This window comes from Manis javanica, chromosome 12 (assembly GCF_040802235.1).
Source record: "Manis javanica isolate MJ-LG chromosome 12, MJ_LKY, whole genome shotgun sequence".
Classification (NCBI taxonomy): Eukaryota; Metazoa; Chordata; class Mammalia; order Pholidota; family Manidae; genus Manis; species Manis javanica.
In genome coordinates, this window is record NC_133167.1 from 100,431,159 (window position 1) to 100,455,173 (window position 24,015).

Genomic DNA, 24,015 nt, shown 5'->3' on the forward strand with positions numbered 1-24,015 from the left:
CTGACCCCACAAATCAGAGAAAAAGGGGTAAATAGTATATGTTTACTATTTACAAACATATAAACATATGATTTTGCAAGACAATTATAATTTTATGCAGAATTATTATTTTTCAATAAATTTGTTAATATTCACCAGCTGATATGACCATGTCTTTTGGGTAGACAATACGATGACTTGTATATTAATAATGTACATGACAAAGAAAAAGAAAATATTCCAAAGAAAACTCAAGAAAATATTTCCAAGAATGCTGACACACTGTGCTGTGGTCCTGGATTTATCAAAGATGATGTAACTTGAATAACAGGTATCAGTGGTCAATACATGTACATGCCTCAGCTTGGTGAGTATACTGATGGGCCACTGAGTAAAAAAGATTTCCCACAATCCTAGATGTAAAAAATGACTATAGAGAGAATCTCACTGGTTCAGAAGAACACATGAGCTCTAAGAAATGTTGTTATGATATAAATGCATTGATTGATGTAGCAAATGAATTTAAAGAAGTTTTGAGTGCACATTTGATGAAGTGTCGCTAATTAAAATATTGCTGACTAAAATCTTGCCCCCCTACTTGGATTTTGCTTGAATAAAATTCTTGTTTGGCTTGTTAAGTCATGGACTTCAAGTGCTTTCAGGCTAGTTTGTTTAATGAACTGCAGAATGATTCCTGCTGATGACTTGGGATAGTTCACTTTGTAGGAGTTTTAGGTGAAGATATTCCATAGCAGAGAGAGGAAACCTTGAGGAAGCTACGTCACTGCAACTGAGAGAAGATCAAAACCATTATTCTTTTTTCTCCACAGCAGCCTTAGAGCCAGTGTAAAGAACAGCTGGAAGCAGGAATTATTTCATTCATTTCAGGGGCAGCTCAGTAGTCTGGTTTTCAATGACTATAGCTAGCAAAATAATCTATCACCTAAATTCTTATAATGCTTTCTCCCTTTCCACAGTCCTATGTGAACTGCCTCACAACAATAAAAAAAAACAGAATATCTTTATTGTAAGATGCAGAGACTTTAATGAGAATGATAAATGACTTATCTCAGAAAAAATGGCAAAATATTATTGGGAACATCACCATTCCTTTTTAATTGACATTCAGTAATCTGAGTCCAACACAACCATCAGGAGTCTATATTTACAGGAAATTAATCAAAACAGTGTTTAAATAAGAAATGTATTATACTAGAAAGATCATGTGATTCTCTGATCTTGGAAGTCATGATCTTTGAAGCCCACTTTCTCATCTGTCAAATAAAAAGAATTCCTACTCAGTAGGTAGGTCCACTATGAAGAACAGGTTTAATATTCATAAAAATGTAGCATAGTGCCTGGCACATGGTAATCTGATAAATAAATTACATTGACTATTATTACACTGTGCTTTGAAAATACAAATGACTTTCAATACATGAAAAAAAAGCAGAATAAAATTAACAAATAAAAAAAAGTTCTCCAGTGTACCTAATAAATGTCTGCAATTTTGAAAGCACCTTTGAAAGCTGCAATGCTTAAGATTACTGGTGGTCTACAACTGCTAAGAGTCCCTGACCTATAATCAGAGGAAGGTGTAAATCTTGGAGAGTGTGAATGAAGAAGCAATGTCTTCATTTGGAGACACAATGAAATCACACATTCTCAGAAATCGCTGGCTGAAGAGAACTCAACGCCCGCCGATCATCTCAGAAACCCTGCCTGAGCACCAGACTGTCTTCAGCCCACAGAGGGGGAGGACACACTTTGAAGTAAAAGTATGGTTTGGAGAATTTTGCTTTGGAAGATTCTTCTGGAAAAAGCAATCAATGTAGAGGAGGTTTGGTAGGATCTTTCAACATATCAGATCTATTCCTTTTTGCTGTGGTTGCTTCAACTTTATAGTATTAGATTTAGTTCAAATCTAATAAGAGAAATCTTCTAGTCAACTCAGTAGAGAAAAAAAAAGGCATGCAAATCACCACTTTACTATTTTGCACCACGTTTCCTAGGAATTCACTCATTTATCAATTCAGTTCAGTCAAGCTTTTCATACTTTAGTTCTTTATGGACCCAATTCTGGGTAAAGAGCATTAACTTTCTCCCCAGAAAGAATGATCACTGTAACATCATTGCTATTATGGGTTGAATTGTGTCCCCAAAAAGATACACTGAAGTCCTAAGTCCCAGAACCTGTGAATGTGACCTTATTTGAAAACACGGCCTTTGCAGATGTAATCAAATTAAGATGAGGCCCTAATGGGTGAGGGTGGGCCCTCCTCCAATGACTGGTATCTTTACAAGAAAAGAGAAATTTGGACACAGACCACAGAAGGGTGATGATTATGTGAAGATCAAGGCAGAGAATGGAATTATCCTGCCACAAGCCAAAGGACACCAAGGATTTCCAGCAACCCCCCAGAGGCTAGTTAGAGGCTAGTAGGATCCTTCTCTGGAGCCTGCAGAGAGAGAGCATGGCTCTTCCGACATCTTGACTTTGAACTTCTAGCCTCCAGAATCCTGAGACAACCAATTTCTGTTGTGTTAATCCACCCAGTTTGTAGTGCTTTGTTACAGCAGCCCTAGGAAATGAATACAAAAACCATCACCATTTTGATGTGAAAAATGAGGCCCATGAAGGTCCAGCAAATTACCCAAGGCCTCTACCTGGTAAGAGGTGCTCCTTACTTCCTGTCTGGTATAAGATATAGATTGTTCATTTAAGGTTATTTCTCTTCAATAGCTGAATAAATTTTTGAGATTCAATCTGCTGAATTCTCTACTTGGCCTTTGTATCAAACCACCGACAGAACAGTCTGACTCATTCATTTAAAAAATCTCTATTTCATAAATACATAACCTTGAAAAAGGCCAAATACAAACTGCACATAATACCTATATTCATTTTGTTCTTCTCTTACTATAATTTATGACTAACACTTTTTTTTCCACTCTCATGTGAACTGAAAAAGTCTCATAAAACAGGTCCCTACCTTCTCATTGAAAATATCTTTATATTCATCAAAGCTTCCTCTGGAGAACATATCAGTAAAATGCAAATTTGTCTTTGACTTTTATAAAAAGTTGGTTTATTATTACTGCTTTTCCTAACTGTTTTCTTATAGAAAATGTCAGCTCATTGAAGAATATTCAATTAAGCAAAAGTAAAAAAAAAATTCATACCTAACTCAATCACTCATTATTAAACATGGTGAATGTTTAGTGTTCTTCCATGACTACACATCCAAAATTTTGCTTACAAAAATGGAATAGGGCTACTACACATCTGTATGGTTTTATTGTGATTGCTGTTTATTTAAATATATATATGAACATCTTTTATGCCAGAAGTAGGAAAATTCTAGGTTAAAGGGTCCATAGGATCTTCACTCCTGGCCTTCTCAGAGCTTTCAAAATGCTCAAGTGCTCTGGGGCCCAGTTTGCAGGGTTTCCCAGTCTTTTTTCTTCTGGTGCCCTTTCCAAATAGCTCCTCATAGAATGCACTTTAAAAAACACCCTTCAACGTAATTATTTTTAAACACTAAACCTCTTGCATGGTGTGGCAGTACCATCATCTATTTAACCAGTTTCCTACTGAAGAAATTGAGTAATCTTTATCTTTGATGTACTCCTTGCATGCTTTGTAAAATTTCTGTCCTATTTCTGAAAGAAAATATCGTATTTCAGTGCTTCTCAGTTACATACTTTCTGCAATTTAACCTCCCAGGAAATTATGTTTCTTAGCCAGGCAGCAGTGTGACCCTCTGGTCTTTCATGCGTATCGTAACTCAGCAAAAGCAAGAAAACACTGAGAACTGAAGCACTAAAGCACTGCACTCACTCTGGCAATACAGCGGTGCTTCTCAGACTTTGGCAGTCCCAGAATCTCCTAGAATACCAACAGAAAATACAGAAGCGCAGGCTTGGAGCATGGCCTCTGCTTCTATTTCTACTTTTCTAAGTGGTTCTGATAAATGCGAAACTTTGAAAAACTACAAAATACATGAAGATACTGGTGGTAGGCGGAGAGGTGGGGTGAATACAGATGACTCTGATCTAAATGTCACTCTGTAAAGTTGAACCCTGAATGTGAAGAACTGTAGGACTATCTTAACTACTTTCACTTCTTTTTCTTTCCTTTTTCATGCACAGTGTGCTAAGTGATGACATTTAATAAATGCATTTAAAAGAGGTCTTCCAACAATTAATGAAAATTCTAACTTAGAACTTTGTTACAATTACACTCGCAAGTGTTTTTCTTTTTAGTGGAACATAAAATATTGGTATGTGTTATGATTTATAGGTCCTTCATTTTCTTGGCATCTCTTTTGGCCTCTAATAAGATACCTCACATAAAGAAGATGTTCAATGAATGTCTGGTAATAATGAGTAATAAAAGCAGTCAAAACGTAAGCCCCTATGTAAATATATATCCATTAAAATATATTGCCTGAGGAAATGTGTCCAGAGCTATCTTCCTAAAATACGAATATGGTCACAAGTTTGTTCTTTTTAAAACCCTATGGTGGCTTCCCATTTCCTGAAAGACGAAGCCCAAAGTCTTGGAGAACAAGGCATCTCACAGGCTGTCACACCTCTACTTTTCAATCCCATCTCCTGTCACGCCTGCCCCAGCTTGTGCTTAGCTACATGCAACTCCGTGGGCTCTCCAAACCGCGTGTTTGCTTTCCCATCTCTGTGCTGTCTCCTGTGCTGCTTTCCCAGCCTGGAAATCTCACCCCCGATTTCCTGAACGAGTGAGCCCCTCTAGCCTTTGGGCCCTTCATGAAGCTCAAGGACTAACTATTCGTCTCCTTTCTCCCTTCACCCACACCCACTGACCCCTGGGTACACAGGTACTAAAGGGCGCATCACAGTGTAACATAACTACTTGTTTGCTCCCATTTTCCCCACCAGAATGTGAGCTCTAATTCAGTAATCTGACACTGGATGAGGTTCTTGGCGTGCAAGACAGGATAAAGGAATGTTTGTTGGATTGACCGGAGGGAGGGCTGTGGAGGAAGATACAATTCACCTGAGACTTCCCCAGCCTGCTCATTCCCACATCTGTTCATTCGTCATATTGGCACCTACGTGCCTGGGCTGTGCTAAGCAATGGAACTAGGGCGAAGGCGAGAAAGAAATGCTCTCCTTAAGTTGATAATCCAGCAGGACAGGCATACCTTAAATAAAGGAGTACACAGGTAAATAGAGCTGTGGAGTGTATGATCCGTCTGTGCCCAGGCTGCCCTCGGGCCTCATGTGAGTAGTGTCACTTTCAAAGGCCAGCTGTAGAAGCTTGAAGAAAAAAATGACTCTTTCCTGAAAGGGCCACTCTGACATGAGTCATGACTCATGACCCCCAACTAACACCTGGCAGAGGCAGCTTGTTGCCTACCCACTCTCCTTCTTCATTTCTTCCTCAATCATGAAACACTGATCTATCTGGGGCCACAATGTGCCCACCTGATGGATGGCATTTTCAAGTATCACCTGTAGCTAGGAATGGGCAATGAGATGTCGGCACAAGTACTGGGGGCAAGTTGTAGGGAAGCTCTTTACAACAGGCCAACTCATACTGTTATATGTCAGTTATATGGCAATTAAAGAAAAGAGGCCAACTCAAATGGGAAATGTACTGCTTTGCTCTCCTTTTCTTCTTGCCTGGAGCATGGACATGATGGTTGGAGTACAAGCAGCCATTCTGGGCCAGGAGGATGCCTTGAGGATATAAGTCTGAAGATGGCACAATAGACAGGAGCTCAAGTCTGGTGACCATGAGACCATTTCTACCAGCCCTGACCTACTCATCTCTCACTTCTGAAAATGAAAGGCTATTCCTCTGTCTTGTTTAAGCACTGTTATTTGGGTTTTCTCATGTATGCAGCTCATCTGAATCCTAAAGATACTATGATAAAACTACTTCTCATATGTTACCAAAAACTGAACAATAATTGAGTTTGTTTATAATTATTGAGTTTAAAACTTTTTCATAAATTATCTTATTTGATCCTCATAAAGCCTCTGTTAGGAAATCAGGGCATACATTCATTTTGCCCAAATTATGAAACAAAATCCATGAAGTCCCCTCATGTATTTTAGACTTGGCTCATGTTATTCCCTTGGTTCATAGACTTTTTTTTCTATGTCTTTCCTTCATTAAGTTCTGAATATCCTTCAAGATATAGTTGAGGTATCAGCTGTTAGAAGACTTTTATTTATCCATCTTCAAATCTATAGCAAAATTGGTTGTCAGACGATTTTTTTGTGCTAATTTAAACCTACAAGGACTGTTTACAAATGTCATCTTCTTCCTTTGGTGTAGAAAATGTCCAAAAGAAGAACATTCTTCCTGGTTATGAGTTCAAGGTTACTAGCCAGCTATTAGGAACCCTGAGTCTTACTTTTGAGAGCAAATGAATTCTGACTTGGATAGACTCGGTGAGATTATTACCGTTCCAGATTCCGTCCTGACCTGGTTAGGTGATGCCCTGTCCAGTATTCCTCAGGATCACATAGTTTATTTGCCCTGGCTGTGTATGCTGTCACTCACAGGCCTTGCCTTTAACCAGACATCTACTATGTCCAGGGCACATTTGGTTTTGAGATTATTTTGTTTCTCAACCATTGTTGTCATTTGGTACCAGACAATTGGATTTTCTAACCTGTACCAAATTGTGTATTACTTGGGCCTCATTATCTTATTTATTAATTTTGATGAATAAATCTCACTGCACAATTGTATCAGAAGTGCTTCTAAAGGGCAGGAGCGACCTTTCTAACTCATTTCTCTGCAATCCATCCACTTGGCTGCTTAGTGCTTTGGCATTTGCCTCTTCAGCGTTTACACAAGCTGCCAAGTTTCACCTTGTACCTCATAATTTGTTTCAGTTGCTCAGGTGAAACCAGCAGCATTTGCTTTAAAATGAGTCTTGCCAGGCATTGTTTGCCGAGGCTAATGTGTTTCGTTACTAATTCAATAATGTGGTGACGGCAGAGCCCAAAGGTTTTCTGTGTAGTCGGCATAGTGGCACAGTGCCCAGAGGTACCTGGGAGTCGCTGTTTCCCCAGCGAACAATGGTAAGTGGAAAAGGTCACTTGAGATATACTCTGTTGATGTAGTCAGAATGCCTCTCGGAGAACAAAGTGTGGCCCCTAATAGGAGAGTCAAAGCAACCTCTTTCTAGGTCCCATATGAAGCTTATCGTTATGATGTATAAACAATCAAACTGCTTGGAAGCCAGTGCAGCCTTTTCTATACTGCTTGCAGAATCTCTCATACTGTGAGATCAATAAAAGCCACGTGTGCTTTTCTTTAGCAGGGGGCAGACAAGATGTATTTGTATTTGGGGTTATCAGGGCTTCGCACAGCAGGAAGGGGGCATGGATGGTTAACTGCAAGTTAGCTTTTTTCTTTCGTTATTGGCTAACACCACAATTTTTCCCCACCTGGTACTGACGCATATTCATATTTTAGATAAAGCCATTCCTTTAAGCTACTGCAATTGTAAGCATTTGCAAGCCCAGAGCTTGATAAACCTGAAATATTTAAAACAATGGTTGTTATTTAGCCAGTCAACCCCAAGTTCTCCAGATTTAGGCCTGGCCAAATCTTCTTGTATCTCCTGCCACATTTTCCCTAATCCTCTTAATCTAGTAGACACACAGAACTTCTAGAGGGTTCTGGTAACTATTAATGGAATTTTCTTCTATGGGCACATATGGTATTTGTTTGTCAATAGATTTTACTTTATAGTCATAGTTTTAAAACAGTTTTAGATTGCTGACATTTATATTCTTTTCATTTGCTCTCTGGTGAAGTTTTGTTCTTTTTTTTGTTCATTTTTTTTTTCATTTGAAATATTTTGTTCATTTGAAATATTTTGTTCATTTTTAGATATTTCAATAAGTGGTTTTCCATAAAGCTTTCATTCTGCTGGGTTTGTTTTAGTTTCAGGTACTTCTCATTTATCAAGGTCATTACTGGTTATTTATTAGGGTCAGACTTCCTCTGAAGATATTAAGACATTTGATTAATCGCCTGTGAGTTAGTCTGCTTCCCAGTGTATATTTCTTGGAGGATGGAATCTTAGAAATAAATCCAATCTGTTTTACTGACACAGTCCAATTGTCTTTCTAATCCTGTCCAAGAGAGCTGTCACACTTCTCATCTTGGTCCCATTGAACAGCACATTGTTCATGTCATTGCTGATATAACTAAATATTATGATTAGGAACAAGACTTGGGAACGACCTTTGGCATATTCTGTTGGTTGTTAGGATCTAGAAAATTCAGTCGCAGCTTTGTAACAGTCTGTGCTGCCCCATTAAACAAACCATGCTCAAATTCTATTCTCTAACTTGTACAAAGAGCTTCTTTGTTACACCAGAGACCAGATCCCCTGGTAGATTGTCACCCAGCTGTGGAGGCTACAGGGACAGGTGTGCCTGGAGGAGAACATGCTGCTTCTATAAACAATGATCTTGGTGAATTTTTATAGCAGTGAAGGTAGCAGTTCAACACAGGAGCCATGGGGTAAATGGCTTAATATCAGGGTGAGGGAAGCAGAAAATGTAGGGGAATAACAAGTGTCTTTCACTAAAGTGCAAGATGTTTCTAGTACTCTCTATTAGTCTCTTAATATTAGCAACAATGATAATAATCATTTTAATTTGTCCCTAACTTACCAACTTCAGTTTTAACTTTGATGAACAGGCCCTCATCAAGTAATCATACCTTAAATCTGTGTTTATTCTGAACACTGTATTTTATTTCATCTTTTAACTTTTAATCTTGATAACAGAAAACTTTAAACTTACAGAAAATGGAAAATAAACTGGAAATTACCTTTCACCGAAGATTCAAGGTGTTAGTATTTTGCCACATTTGTGTTAGCCCTCGGGTAGACAAATCTATTGTTACATACACACCACTACACATTATTATGTGTTATTGTTCTTTCTGCTGAACCATTTGACAGTTCAACACATTTTCCAAGAACAAGGACTTACACTTTTAACACCACAGTATAAATACCAAATTATGGAAATGTAAAATGCAAACAACACTATTGTCTAACATGTGGTCCATATTCAAATTCACCATTGCTTCAATGCTGTGCTTTCTGGCATCTCTGTCCTAACCCTGTACCTAGCCCAGGATCACACTTTGCACTCACCGGTCTCCTTAGTGTCCTTTCGTCTGTAACAACTCAGCCTCTCTCTTTCTTTCTCTTTGCTATGGTAAACAGGAAGGTAATATTAATTTTGCAAGGCATTTTTTGCTGACAACACTTTGTTGTGATGTGATTTGTGTGACCTTATGTTTGGTTTGAGAAAATCATTCTTCATACTATGGAGGTAAAAATATATTTCATCCTGAAAATAATTTCTGAACAGAGATTTTCACCCACATTCTGCATCATAAAAACCAAAACAATTAGCAGCATGAATTACTGGTTTCCATTTATATGTCAGTGGATATCTTATTAACTTTTAGTCATGTAACATATTTAATTATACTGTTTGAATGTATAAAAGTTTTGGAAATATTTTTAAATGACCATTTTGTTTAAACTTCCGCTCTCGAACAACAACCTCAATAGAGAAAAAGCTATAAACCGGAAACCTAGAGACAAGATAACCAACCCAAAGAACATAAACAGATGTTCAATTTTGTAATTAGAGAAGTGCAAATGAAGACAGTAATGAGCTATTACTTTGTATCTACTGTACTGGCAAAAATGTGAAGGCAAGAGAATGCCAAGTGTCCCTATCACAGATGATTGGACCAAGAATTGGAACCTGGCATAGGGCAGGTGTAAAGTTGCTGACAACTCGGGAGGTATTTCATTTGACTCAGAAGGACGCACTGGAAAAGTTCTACTTGTTTCTTGGATATCTGAATTTAACAATCTTTTTTTAAATGAACAACTTAGGAGAGAGGAAAAGGAGTCAAAGACATGAGGCAGAGCAGAGCCAGTGGCCACAGCATCGATACTGATGGGCATGGCCACTGGAGTAACCGAAAAGCCAGGAGGCGCACCAGGGGGTGGAGGGATCCGTCTCGTGCTCTTCCACCTCTTACCTCCTAGTCTTGCGTAGCTTGGGCGCTTTCCAGCTTTCTTTCGGTGGGGGAGTGGCAGTTGGTGGTGTAGGGGCCCAAGAAGATATACGGTGGAAGGATATTCCAAATAAAAATATTTCCAAGATTCTTATACCTAGCCAAATAATCAGTCAAGTATAAAGGTAGAATAAACACTTTTCCAGGCATGCCAGGAAAAGAAAAGCCACCCTAAAACACAAAATGAATTTAGGATGTTTCTTCATAACTTCTTAAACATGCCAACATTTAAATCAAGTCACTTAACTTTCTCTGAAGTTACAATGTCAACAAGTGTGTGCTATTGAAAAGGTGAACTGAAATGCAGATGTCACACTATTTAGAGATTCACCTGTTCAGATGGTATTTTAGGTCCTCATTCAAAATGCTTTGAGAAATTAGAATATGCCAAACACGATGACCAATAAGATATGACCCCCGTTGGGTTTCAGGGAGCTGACAGAGCAGCGCGGGGGTCAGATCTGAAGGGAAGCAGCTCACAGGTCAGCCGCGCGTCTCACGCGCGGAACGAGCAGAGTGAGAGCCCAGGTGCGAACTCCGCCCGGGAGTGTCACCAGCGAGGTGGGCTATCTGAGTAAGATGGTGGAAGATGCAGTAGGACGCAGATTGGGGTACGGGTATAAGGTCAAGGGCTTAAAAAAAGAAAGGCTGGGAGCTGACTGAGAACCTGCGAGGCAAGGAAATTAGAAATTGGAAGTAATTCAAGATCACTTGATAGGGAGTAAGGAATAGAATATGAGGTGGGAGTTGAAGGCAGGGTAAGTTCAGGTGTAGCAAACTTCAAATAACTTATGGGAAGTTGTAACCTAAATGAGAACAGGCAAGGGGGCTTAAAACAGCACAAAGTGATGGGACTGTACCAAGCAGAAAGGCCCACCTACGGATCTGCAGTACGTATGCTAACTCTAACCCACCAAATAGCAATCTGGTTGGAGACAGAAAGGAAATGGGACCCCCAAATCAGCACCCACAGGGTTCTTAGGCAAACTCAAGTTGGGGTGTTGCACTGAAGATAGGAGTGCTATGTGGGTAAGGCAAAGGCAAAACTCACAAAACACTGAATCAATGGCAACGAGCAAAGGAATCTGTTTACAGGTCCAAAGTGCTAATGCAACTATGTCAGACAGATTGCTAGAAACAAAAATAAACGGTGATGGTGTCTTGGAAATAAAACAGACTATGCCTGGTGACAGTACTAAAGAAAAGGGTGGGGATTTTACAGAAAGTATAAATGGTTAATGGCATTAATCATGGGAAAATCCCTGAGGAGGTGGAATTTTAAGGAAGGGTGGGGTGTAATCCATCTACGGAAGTAAAACTATTCCGGCCTTGGGGATAAAGTTTCAAGCAAAGCATTTTTAATTTTGCTTGGATTTTGGAAAAATGTTTTAAAATTACAAATAAATTATAAATGAGTTTGAGAAACATTTTCTGTAGCATGAAACACTTGAAATTTTAAATATTCTATTTAAATTGTATGATGCATAGAAAGTGTACTAAAATAGACAAAAGGAACCCATAGACAACACCTTATTAAAATACCTTTATCTGATTTGACTGTTATTGTGGCCATAATACAAGTCATAGGGCTTTATTTCAGGTAAGTGGCTATACGATTATCATTTTTAAAAAAGTAGAAATACCCACACCTGCCAATCTCCTTTACACTCATTCTATGACGTCAAGGGTAGACCTGTTCTGACAATGTTCCCAATTAGTGTCTCTATAGTGATTTGCATGTGATTAACCTGGATAGACCCAAAGCTTTCTATTGAGAAGGGCTTCCCTTTCTCAATTCCACATGTAGCACTAGCTCATATAACAAAAGTTCCTCCTGAAAGCTGAAAACTGAGAGTACTTGTACTATCAGTGAAATACTTAGAAAGATAACGGAAGCTACCCTCCTCAAAATAGGGTGAGTTTGATGAAAAGAAATTAACAAGCTGTGTGGTGCTGCACATGACTAGCCATGCCTGCCGTCTAAGTCTGTCCGTTGGTTGTTGCTATGACTACGAAAAGCCAGCGGAACCCAATGAGCTGTCTGCAGCGGTGCTGAGAGGACCAGCCATTTTACTTAGGGAAAACACTGTGGCATATTCTGCTGAGCCTTTCCCTGGAAGAAGCATTTTTAAAAAATCTCTTCAGAGAAGAGAGAAGTAATGGGCATGTTAGTATACAATTATTACAGCCACACCTGCCTGTGACTGCCATTTGGACAAGCCGTTGGCTGCTGTGCCTATTAGCTGATTTGAGAAAGTGGAATGCACAGTGATAATGCTGCATATCTGCTATCAGACAGCAGGAAAGGTTTTTGTCTTGGGAAGGCAAGCCCTCCCTGCACTATTATCTCAGTAGCTCTCTAGCAGCTTACCCGAAAACTAGTGACTCTAAAGGAGGGTGTGCCCTCTGCAAACACGGGTCCTGTGTGTGGCTGTGGCATGTGAGCGGCAGGTCTGAAGAAGCAGGTGTGTGCTCGGATGGTGGGCACTGGACTGAAACGCAGGCGGACGCTCTCGGGTTTACCTGCTTCCTGTTAACAGATTGCTGGCCCAGAGAGCATCTGCCTGCACGCTGAGGCCGAGGCTGACAAGGAGGTCCCTGTGTAGCCACTTGATTGACAGAGGTAAGCTTTTTTGCCTATTTTAAACACAGCATTAACAATAACTCAGAGCAAAGCTTAACCTAAAAGATTTATACTCATTGTGTTGTCTGGATTTATCAAGGAAGCTGTCTGGATTTATCAAGGAAGCACACACACACACACACACACATTTTCACAAAAGAATGTTACAGCCATGAAGTTGTTCCAGTGAGTTTAGGTTCTAGAAACTGTATGATTAAAAAAATTACTAATATGCCTCAGAGTTTAAAATAAATATTACTGTTATAACAATCCTTGATGGCTTGTCGTTCTGGACAGTCCTCATAATCAACAACCTTTCTTCCTTGTAAACAATGGCTTCTTTTATTTACTGCACTTTGACATATATTAAGAGAATTACATGGAAAATCAGCAGGTCAAAAATTGTGGAGCATTTTTAAGCCTCATAAATAATTTATTTAACTCTAAACACACACCTTTGAAGACACATAAATTAAGGAAGTTGGTTCCCTATGTAGGTCACAGCAGCCAGTGGATGTTGCACTCGCTTAATCTGAACTTAAGAGTCTTGGTGTGTGTTTGGTTTGGGGTTGCTGTAAAGCAAATAGTGTAGGTATTGGAAACTGCTCACAGGTCCTTTCCAAGTATCATGCATGCCACACCAGCCCAGAGCACAACACCCTCATTGTGCTCCCCGGCCTCGGAATCCGAGGAAAGAAAGGAAGTGAAATCTCCGCATTGAATTCAAGCACAGCTATAGCAGTGGCAGTGAAACTTCTTTCATCGCACAGTTTTCTCACAAGCAGATAGGTCTGAGACAGTGAAACAACACACAGCACACCTCCCACAAATGTAGACTAATGTTTGCAGTGGCTATTTGCTATCAATCGCTATGTGATAACAGCAAGTTCTTGGAACTGCAGTAGAAATTGACCCTTAGTGAGTATTTCTTTGGTTTATAGTTTTTTAGGAACAAAGCTGTTACCACCAATTGAAATCAGTCAGTCAAATCAAAATCCTTGACAAAGAAATGACCACATAGTGATTAAAGTCTGTTTTGTTATGTCAGCTTTGCCTAAGTCAGTTCTGTTGTTGGCTCACTAGAAACATCAGGTCACTGAAAATGCCACTGAAAATATTTAATGAAAAAGATTTTGTTGAAAACTTTGAATAAGAATCTCTATCTACTAAGGATTGAATCTACCACAAAAGGTAAAATAGTATTTGAGATCTACTCCTGATAAACATGTTTTTATTTGCTACATTTTTCCCCAAAATGTGGATGACATGGGAGTCTTATTTTATTTTAAGGATAACAATACAATTTTCTTCGCTCCATATGCATGACCTATTTCTTACCTACAGCAATGTCAATGTGCCCTCAGATAACAGAATGATACAGCCTGCAGAAAACATTTGTCAAAACTTCTAAATGTTATCAGCATTCAAGATATAAACATGCATACTAAGCAATCTCAGTCTAGAGAATCTCACGGCCAAATGTTTAATGAGGAGAACAAGTAGGAATAATGCCCATTTGTGCTTGTGAGACACTGTATGGGATAAAAGGTTGAAGTGATGACACCGCACCATACGTCACGTATGTGTAACTTCCAAAGGAAAGCCAAAGGAACAGACTTGGCCTTGAGTTAAATTCTATAAATAAAAATACCAGCCAAGGAAGTGATTTTGTTACAGCAGAAAGAAAGAGAAAAAGTCTCTCTCCTTTTTCATTCCCTTCAGAGTTTGGCACTGAAGGAAGAATTCTTAGAGTAAACACACTGAAAAGACCTGCAGAAAGCATATGATTTTCTATTAGTTTTTCTCAGGGCATCTTTTAGAATGACGAGGTGCAGGATACCTGAGGCACACCTTCCTGCCACACCAGCTGCCTCTGGGGCAGCATCATGTGCGACAGCAGACTTAGCCCCCAGGAGGAGTGACATGCAAATTTCATACCTGTGTATTTCTCCCTAACGTCAATAACCTTTTAAGGCACTACGCTATGAAAAATTTGCATTCTAAGTTCACTTGTGAGCATAGCACATCTACCTACTCAACCACTTTGAGAACCAGATGTAGAGATTTAACCTCTATCTTTCAAGAATACACCTTGGCTTTTGTCTATTTATGTGCCTTTATTTTCTGCCACTTCCCAACTCACCTGCTAGCAATGTCAAACACTTGGTAATTTCCCAAAAGCATTAAACCCAACTTTTGCAAAGGCTCTGTATGCTCTTTTTCTTTCAATCTCCCCTGCTGGGCAGCCACCTGTCGTGCATCTTTAAAATGCAGCTAGGATGTTCCCCCGACTTCCTCACGTCCTCCTTTGGCTGGCTACCTCTGACTCTGATGTCTATGGTTCTGCTCACTGCACCATACTGCATTCGTCTCTGCTCACAGGCTCCTGGAGTTTTATTGACCTCTGAACATATTCTATCCGGTGTCTAGAACTTGGCATTCAGACATTGTATTGGTAACCTTTGATTTCATTATTTTCTTGTTAGTTATGGTAAGATTAGACTTGATTTTGAATTAGGAGGCTTATTATCTACTACCATCCTTTTATCAGAGAAACTTAAAAATAACAATGAAGCTTTAATTACCCTAATATGAAAAATATGGCTTCAGGAATCACAGTTTGATAATAGCTATAAATGTCCTATAACATACCAGAATGTTCTGAGGGAGATTTTCACAACATTAAATCTTAAACAAATACAGCATGAAAGCCTTAGTATCAAGAAGACACTGTTTTTCTATTTATAGTTATTACAAAATTTACAGGGGAAAATAAGCACAGTAAGAAATTTGTTCTTATTAGAAGTTTGTTCTAAAAATCAGATCATTTAAAATTAATGGTGAATTGATGATAATTATACCAGCTGATTATAACAAAGATACTTATGGAATTGTTTCTCATACTGAAACCAGAAGAAAACAGAGGTCAGGAACTGGAAAGAGACCAAATAATTGAAATAAAGTCTACAGTCGCAAACTTTCTTTTAGTTTTCCTAAACAAACTTGAGAAGTTACTGGTAACACTAGGTACATTAAACTCCCCTGCAACCTGAGTTCCTGGGTGAGGGAGAACCATTCTGTTAGTATCTTTCTAGATATACTTTTGGTTATAGAGACTTACCACTCTTTTTCTATATTAGATGGCATGATTATTATTACTTTCTCAATAAACATAAATTTGTATTGTCTTTTTATGGAAAAATTACCACAATGCTGTATTCAAAATTAATAAAGGATCAGGAATTTTACTAAAATGCAGTAAGTATATAAACCCTTTGTCTCAAAGATATCCATGTTAAAAGCAAAAGTTGTAATTAATATTTCATGAATTCTTTTACATAAAGTAGCAAAGTTTGGGAAGTTTAAAACATCCAAATGTTTGGAATTGGAATCCAAAACATTTAGGAAATCATTTAAGTTCAGACTTCTAGGCATTTTCATATTCTATTCCAGCACTGAATTTTACAACAGAAATAAGATACACTGCAACTCTTAATTATCATGCTAACCTTTAAGGTTTATTTTGGTTACCTTCCAGCGAATTTTAATATATAGCATGCTAATTCAATAACAGCTAAAGTTGACATTGGTTCTCTTCATCTTAAAGACTAATAATGTCTAATTAATTATTTAAAAATTTATATAGTAATTAGATTCCATAGTATTTCTGTATCCTTTTTAATATTCTATATTTTAATTAAGTTATAATATTTTGAAGGTCTAAAGTATGTATACCTATATTTGATATTCAAATAAAATGAGTGTTCTTGTTGCATTTTGTAATGAAGTACTGTAATACATGATTATGTTAGATAATTTTCTAAAATTTCCTCAGACTAATAATTTAATTATGGATATGTGTATTAAATGTAAACTATCACTACAAAGAACTATAAGGAGATTTTCAAAATCTCTTTTTCTACATTGTTTCTGAAAAAGTTAAGGTATATATATATATGTGTGTATATATATATATACACACATATATATATTTAGCTATAAGGAAACACTTCTATGAACACTCCTATTGAGTTCTAAATATTGGCAAATAAGAAGATGCTCTCATTTGAGATGATCCTATTTGACTAGACAGAGAACCAGCCAAGACAGAAAGAGAGGTTTTTATTTTTCATTTTGGCAGCAAGTTATAGCTATATAAAACTATATTACACTTTATTGCCCCCTACCCTTCAAAACAGAAATGAACATTTTTAGCAATTAGGAATTTTAGCCAAAAAAATAGTGGTTTCCTCTTTTCCATGCAAGTCAGGTATGCGTAAATCTGGCATTAATTCTGCATCTTTAAAAAAACATTATTGTAGCAAAAAGTTCAGAGAGCTTTCACTTTTCTTGAACCTAACCAAAAGGTCTTACTTTCAAAGACAGTTTTCCTACTTAAAAAAAAAATCGAATAATATTCTCACTATATTTCCTAATTTACTTTTATATCCATGTTACAATTTCAGAAAAGTTTCTTTTTAATAACAAAGAACATTTTTTGAAAAATTCACTGATACCTGGGTTTTTTTTTAAATTTGTACTGTTGCCTGCTCTTTTAAGTGTTTGTTTCTTATTTAACTAAGACATTCAATTCTTCTAACTTTCCTTTAGTATTAAAAATACTTTCTCATGAGGAATCATATTCTCTGCTTTAAATAGGAGAGTTAGTCCAATCAATGTAGAAATAATTCTTTTTACATCCTTTTTCCTGGCAAGCTTTTTCAGGAATGGCTGATGTGAGGGGCAGCATAAACCTCTCAGGCTGTAAGTCTTCTGGTGTTCTACTCAGTTCGGCATCCTTTAGAGACTACCGTAATGTTAAGGATCAACCATAAGGAATCCAAAAAACTGTAACAAAAATAAGCTTCTAACCAAGAGTTGCAGCATTTGTAAAAATCCTCTAAGAGTACAAGCAGAGAAGAGCATGAATGGTTAAGTTTTTTAATGCACAGAAAATACATATGCAACAGAGACATTATAAGGAATTATTGGCCATACTGGAGAATATGTATTTGTATAACTGTTCATTCTGGCCTCTAAAAAGTTGAAGTCCCTATATCCACCTCTAGTTGGGGGGCAACAGCATTTTAGAGACAACTGGTCCTGTATGAAGGTGGCCAGGTGTAGGGAGAGCACAAACTTTGATAAAAAGAAATATGCTTAAGCCCTTGACTTGTGGAAAATCATCCTCCACCTATTGTCGAGTCAGCTACTTCTTTCTCTTTGGGTCATATTAATATCATATCTTCATGCTGTAGAGGGCCTTCCTACACTTTATACCATTAATCAAAAATTTAAAGAAAGCAACACTTGATTGCTAAAAAGAGCTATTTTGTAGACGATCAAGATGCCTTCACACCTAATGATTTCAATTCTCTGTGCTAAGATTACCAAGGAAAAGAGATTAGATAACGACCTCCTCAGGTGTTCTTGCATGAATTTTGGGAACAGATTGAGCACTTTCTGAAACAAATACACTTAGGCTGTCAGATATGTAATTGCAGTACAGTAAATACTATGTGTTAAAGCATGTGGGGGTAAGTAACTTAAAAAAACTTGTCTCTAACATTTACACTTGGAAATGTATATAGCACAGCATTTCTAATAGTGAAGATTAAAATTTTATAACCACTTAGTTGTTCTGGAAGAGTGATGTTGTTTGATATACCCCAAGCACTGGCTTGAACCAGTTTAGGAAAAGGAGGTCATGAGGGTGGCGAGTAACAGAGGACAGAAAAAGGTACAGGTTGCTTAGGCAGAACAAAAGTTAGATGGAAAACTCAGCTTGCCTTAGAATAGCAGCTGGAACGTTGCAGGCATGCAGTAAAGAGGCCAATATATTATTTGTTGAATGAATGAATAACTCATAGTCATCAGTTCTTTCCCTAGTGTGTGCTAATGCTAATACACTGATAACAGAGGCTGCTTGAATTTAGAGATAAAATGATTTACAAGTTTTTCTGCTCTTTTTGAAATCATAAAACAGAAAAGAAAGGATGAGCATTTTAGAAAATGCTAATATTTAACATATATGTATAGTCTTCTCAGTAACAAGCACTGTATTTTAACAATTATATAAAATAGGAATGTAATCAGAAGGCTTAGATAAAGCTCAAAAGTAACTCATCATTTAGTGAATCATTCAGATACCAAGAAAAAGTGATTTCCACTCTTAACTTCTTTGAAGCTCCTGGTCATGGTCACATTCATCAAGCATTATGATCAACAACAAAAAGATCAACATTTTAAATAAACATAATAGAGAAAAGTTTAAAGCTAGACTTACAGAATTTAAGGTATCTATTTTTAAGTCTTCAGAATATTGTTAAACAGAGAATTCAGGACAGAAAAAAGTATCAGTCTGGGAGATCTTTCCAAGTTAAAAACCACAAGAGCTGGAAGAACTTACATGGTCAATCAAAATACCTGCTTCTGATTAAACAAGAAAATAATAAAAACCTGAATAGCTAGATTTCAGTTAAACTACAGAAAAAAATTATTCAATTTCTTCCATCCAAAAGACATCGATAGTAACAAATTAAATTTACTCTGTGCTACCTATTATTATTATCCCAGGAGCTTTACATATATTAACTTTTAATGCAAGATCTGGGAAATCACAAAACTCTTAAGGACATTTTAACTGGAATTTTCCAAAAGTATTACATGTAATCTTACATTATTTCCCAAAAAGATATTTAATGACCCACACCTTTAATTGCTCCTTCTTAGATACTGTCATATCACTTGGTGCATTATATTATTATCTCATTTCAATGAAGTTGTTCTATGTGTCCAATCTTTCCACACAAAAATGAGCCCCAGGAGAGAGCAGAAGAGTTTTATTTCTGTTTTCACCCTCATCATGTTGACCAGGAGTAAATGAGAGATGGTTGGATGATTGGTCCAAGCAGCTTGTCTTATCAAATGTCAAAAAATAAAATTTACATCAAGGAAAAGCGATGGAGTCAAAGTAATAGAAACCATATGTGATTTCATGTAAACTTCACCATGAGAAAAATAATTCAGCTCATATATCCTTATGTTTTGTTATAGGTTTATTGTTTTCTTGTTTTGGGTTAGTATTCCTTTTACATAAAAACAGTAAGCTAAATGCCAGCACAATCCTTTTTAAATCACCAGACTTCCTCAACAGAGGAAACCATGACACAACCGGAATGACCTGGTTCGTTTCGACCACCACAGACTTTGTCCCCAGAATTTAATCTCCTGAACAACTGCATATGTTAATTATCTGTGACAATCAAGAAAACAATAAAAATGTGGGAAAGCATAGTTATCTCCTTACCAGAAAAGCTATTATTCATTTGTTGAAAACGTATCTGTTTTGGGAAAAGGATTTTTTTTAGGTCAAATTCAGATGACTGATAATACATCCTGAATTTTTTGACACTGACTTTATTTAGAAACACGACTTTTTATATGTGTGGCCTGACAGCCGATCATATCACTGACTTCCTTTCTACCCTAGATTTAATTTCATAAGACTAACACAACTGATTGATTTATATATTAACATGGCTTTTTTCTTGAATTAAAAAAATCCTTCCTTCTGTAGTGCACAGTGTTTCTAATACATTTTAAATTAATTTTTAGATTTATTGGCAGCAAGGCAGAGTTCCATCACGTTTATTTTATAAATAAAAGCAAATGACAACCAAAGTCACAAATAATCTGGCTAAGTTTGAAAATCACCTTCTTTTTGACCCAAAGTCCCAGATATATTTCAGTGCCTCATAATGACAGTTCCCTGGTAAAATAATTTACCTTGGTCTATATATTATTATGTGGTGTGTTAATATATTATAATCATCTGAATCCTAAACTTTTGCTTCCTTTGCAATGAACTGGGAAAACATGCCTTCAAAACTCTGGTTCACTCCTTTTGGCACTAATATTTAACTTTGCAGCTGTCAAGAACTAAAAGATATGATCATAACATTAAGTTTCCTGGGGAATGTTCCATTCATGAGCTGCCTCGTTCTGGACTCCTCAGTCATTTGATTACATTTCACTCCTAAGAAGGACCCTGGTCCTCCAACTATTTGTTATCAGATTGAGTCATTTAAGCAAAACTGCCTTCAAGATCAGTAGAAATTAGGGAAAGTATTGATTTGAAATTCACATGTTCTGATACCCAACAAAAAGTGAAAGCATTTTGGAGAAATCTGTATGTGCTCTTTCTAATGCATCTCAGAGAGTAAAGAGTATTTCATCTGGCCAAAAAAACAGAACAGCCCCTTGTTGACTGACATTGAGAAATGTCACTTCTTATCTGGTCAGGTTATAACTGGTCAGTGCATTCTTTTGGGAAATAAAGTCAGAATTTCATCCAGCAAGTATAGTGCCAAGTGACAAATGATTTTAAACTACCATCTAACCATATGTGCTCAACAAATACATTAGAACCATAAGTTTGTAACTGTCAAGACTAGAATATCTGGAATCACCTTTTCCTGGAGATGGGCTTGACCACTCACTGACAAGCTCTAGACTTTTGAAGACTGTTGTCTTGATTGTTGGTATGTTAGTGTAAGTTAGGTGGTTATATCCCTTCCAATTTTATCTGATACTGAAAACAAGGCTTTGATAGGGAAAGCAGAGAATGAGAAGATCCTAAGTTCTGGGTATGACTTAAAAAGAGAACAGACCCAAGTATAAGGTGATGTGGAAATCATAATGATGTATTTAAAAATAGTTTTTGAGTTTTAATATCATTTATTCATTTATTGCATAACCATCAGGGACCTAGTATGTTCAGGGTGTACAGAAAGAAAAAATGAGCCAGAAAACCATTAAAAGAGTTTGCAGCTTGATGAAAGAGGTAAGACAGGAACACTAATTACTATAATTGAAGGTAGTGGATGAAGTGCTACAATGGAGGTATAATCAATTCATTTTATTTATTCCTTCAAACAGACATGCACAGAAGTAACTTTTATACAGTGTGGATGGAGAAACTATTTGTCTCAAGAGATAATGTTCTAGAAGATGGTAATCTAGCTCAGGGAAGGGAGAGGTCTTAGGGGACTGGGGAAGATAACTTAGAGAAAATATTTGAATTAGTACTTGAATGAGGTGGGATTTCAACAATAGCTTAGAAGAGCAAATTCGTAGGCACTGAGAATTGTTTCACTCAACTAACATTAATTTAGCACCCCCTCACTGCTTTCACATAAACCTGAAATCTGCACATCACCCTGTGAGCTACGTACTGTCCTCACCATCTTACCCCAGAAAAGAACCCAAGGCTCAGGAAAGGTCCCATTTTTATGAGTTAGTTGCTGACTTTGAGAAGCACTGCATTCCAGGGCAAGGATAACAGCATGTCGAAAGATCAAGAAGTGAGTGTTTTTAAGGAAGTAGAAGCCACAGGTACAGTAGGAAATAAACGGAAAGGACTCCAACTGAGACTGTAGAAAGAGGAGGCAGAGAAATAAAGACCTCTGTGTCGGCGAAGAGCTAAGCCCGTTCACAGCCATGGGAAGCTCCGGCAGGAGAAAAGATGCAGGGGGCGGTGGGGCTAGTCCAGGGGCATGACCCCAAAGGGGCAGGAAAGTGAGGTAAGGCCCGAGGACAAGACGGCCCCGCCTCAAAGGGAGCCGGGGAGATGGTGACGCTATGTGCTAAACGGGGTCAACTTCCAGGAGCTAGAAGGGAGGCTGAGGAAATTCCCAAGGTGGGGGGACGTTCACACTGAGGTATGGGTGAAGGCCAGTGATGCCTGTGAGGAGGAGGAGGACCCCTGTCCTGTCCACAGTGGAGAGTCAGGAGAACTAAAGATAGATAAAAGCCAGGGACCCAGCATTAGGAGTGAGGGCACGTCGGGATGAGCTCTATCTCACATGCTTTCCTCCTTTATGTCCTGGCTCTAAATGTCTAAAGACACATTTTAAAAATTATTAATAGGAACTGCTGTGATTCTGAATGTCTGATGTGGGCAAGGTTCCTCTGATCCAGTTTTCATAATGGGAAATAGTGTATCGTCGACTGGGGACTGAGTTTACAAGCACGGATTTCAGACTCACACGGCAGTGTGGTTTCCTCATCTGAAATGAGCATCAGCACAGTGCTGAGCCCGGAAGCCGCCACTACTGCACAGGCGCACAGCACAGCGCCTGCAGAGGAGTCCGGGACCGCCGCCCACTGCCGCTGTTTTAAGGTGTTGTGGATCGGAGGTGTGGAGAGGCCCTCTTAATCGCTGCGGTGCAGCTACTTAGCGCTGAGTGCTCTGAAGTCTTCTGCGGCCACGCATGTGTGTTTTGAAGGACACGGTCACTGCTGCTCTTCGGAGGGATCCTTAGGTGCTTCCACAGGGAGTGTGAAATCTAAGACTCACCCATCCCAGAGAGATGCCCTAATGCTCCTCCAGCAGTTGATCAGTAGGGGATTGAAAGATACGGAATCTGAGGGAGGACTGGGTAACTGGGTAGATGGTGATGCTATAAACCACAACGAGAAGGAAGAGGATGCTTTGTTTTTCATAGGGGGGAGAAGACTTTTGGACATGTACAGCTTGACATATTTACTGGAATCGCCTAGGCGAAGGTGCCGACTAGGCAGCTGGAAATACTTCTCCAGCATCAGGAAGAAGTGAGGCAGAATTTGGAACAAATCAAAACCTCAGATGTAGCCTAATTCAAGATCGGAATGGACAGATGCCTGAATATGGCTAAGAATACATTACTTCTACTAATATTGTATACCTCTATTAAAACTATTTTTCTGATTTTAACATGTTTAATTAATAAAATAATATAATGATATCTTTTATAGCCACTCTACACAAAAGAACATTTCAAAAACTATGTAGGTTTTTTTTTTAAGCCATTGAACATGGTTGCTAAGTATACTTAAGTTAAAATGTTTAAACTGCCTCCACCAGGTTTTCTCCACTTATCTTCCAACACAAATTTTAAAGCAAATAATAAAACTCTTTATTGTTGAAAAGAACATATGAGATTTGACTGGTCTGAATGCAGTTGTTGGTAAGAAATAATGCAAATTGACAACCACCAGCATATTAGGCCCACTTTGGTTATCTTGTAGAGTTTGGTATTAAGCAGAAGCTATTTTTTTCCATTGAAGTTGTAAGTATTACCAATTTTATTTTCCTGGGAAAAAATAAATAAGGATTAAGAAGATAAATTATCTCAAAAAATGGCTTGAGGATTAAGTGGATTATTTGGGCTAATAGTGTAGAAAGAGGCCTGGTGTGTAGATGTTCAAGAAGGGTTAGCAAGGAATATTATCATTCTTATAGAAATGA

General features: G+C 37.9%; 1 protein-coding gene and 1 long non-coding RNA gene across 3 annotated transcripts in view; one reads left to right on the plus strand and one right to left on the minus strand.

The window, feature by feature from the left end:
- LOC140845238 (uncharacterized) overlaps positions 1-24,015 on the minus strand; it is a 268,537-nt gene that overhangs the window by 102,415 nt on the left and 142,107 nt on the right. The gene's annotated exons all lie outside the window — the stretch shown is intronic.
- SORBS2 (sorbin and SH3 domain containing 2) overlaps positions 12,093-24,015 on the plus strand; it is a 187,913-nt gene continuing 175,990 nt past the window's right edge. For both annotated transcript variants that reach the window (XM_073219132.1, XM_073219133.1), the window contains exon 1: positions 12,093-12,725. The gene's annotated coding sequence lies outside the window, so the exon portion shown is untranslated. The remainder of the gene's footprint in view (positions 12,726-24,015) is intronic.